The sequence below is a fragment of the Limulus polyphemus genome, unplaced genomic scaffold, assembly GCF_000517525.1.
Source record: "Limulus polyphemus unplaced genomic scaffold, Limulus_polyphemus-2.1.2 Scaffold2268, whole genome shotgun sequence".
NCBI classification, from domain to species: Eukaryota; Metazoa; Arthropoda; class Merostomata; order Xiphosura; family Limulidae; genus Limulus; species Limulus polyphemus.
In genome coordinates, this window is record NW_013667878.1 from 95,133 (window position 1) to 96,551 (window position 1,419).

Here is a 1,419-nt window from a genome sequence, read left to right on the forward strand (position 1 = left end):
TAAAAAAAGCAACATTAATTTCTTGATGACCTAATAAAAACTGTATTCAAACTTTCACATAAAATCAACACCTTACTACCTAACTAAAAAGAATCCTTACCAATAAAAAAAAACAAGGCATATATAGTATCTCATGTGAATGTGGAAATGCATAGGAAAAATGTCACTTACCTTAGAAATAAGATGCAAATAACACCAAGGTGAAATGCATAGAGGTGAATTCCAGATATGAGCTTTAACATATCATCAATATGAAACAGGTCACAAAATACTTTGGGATGAAATTTTCTCCCACACACACACACAAAAAAAAGAGAATGCTTGAAACTATCCTGTCATCTGCTGACACCATTTCCATCATATTTAATTCCTGTCTTTTGTCTTTGTAACGATATATAAACCTTGTATTGCTTAGTACTGATCATACCTAAAGAAGACAAACCACTGTTCTGTCAAAACATGTAGTATGTTCCACCGTAAATAAAATTTTCCTTATACTTATAAATCACTGTTTGCCTACCTGTTATTAGAGACTACTACTTAGTCTCTAAATAGAGTTCTTGTTAGCATGGTGAATGAAACAGGTGACAAGATAGGTGCATAGCTGGTGTTGCTTCAGTTTACTGCATCCATGAGCAAACACATACACTTATAAATCACTGTTTGCCTACCTGTTATTATATTAGTATAAAGTGTTTCCTTATTCAAGAAGTAATCTCTCTGTAATTAGAAATCAGCACTGGACCAAACTATTAACCAAAGATACTTGCCAGAGTAAGTGCAGCTTTTCTTCAACGTAAACTAATGAGTTTCATGCATCAGATCTATCACTGCAGCAAATGGTGGCAATGCACTAGACTGTGCTAACAATACTTCATGAAATAACACATGTGCATTCTAAGGGAATATGATTCCCTCCTCTAAGTGTACTTGTATAGTCCACTGTTTCAGGTTCTTGTCAGTTAACATTGTATGGTTTTCCCAGGCTATTCTAGTTGGTATCTGCAATAGGTCCCGATTGCTTGAACTAAGATTAAAGACAATAATTTTCATTCTACATGTGACAGTATCAAGATGCAGTTAGATATCTCTTTCTACCTCAAGTTGATTATAAGTATATGAAGAAATTATTTAATGGTATGAGGAGGAAAGTTATAAGCTGGTAAACATATGGTGTATTTTACATGAATACATAAACCTTATTAGGCAACTGAACTCACCAAAAATATAAAATATCTACTATTGGAAGGAGCTACCACACAGCAAACAAGAATCATAAACTCCTTAGATATTAGTTGTAATATTTTCAAAACGAGACCCAAAATTTGAGTGCTTTTGAATAGTTGACTATTCCTTCTTCAGGAGAATAAAGTAAAAATAATAAAATAAAATAACTTAATAAATATACAGATGTTAAAT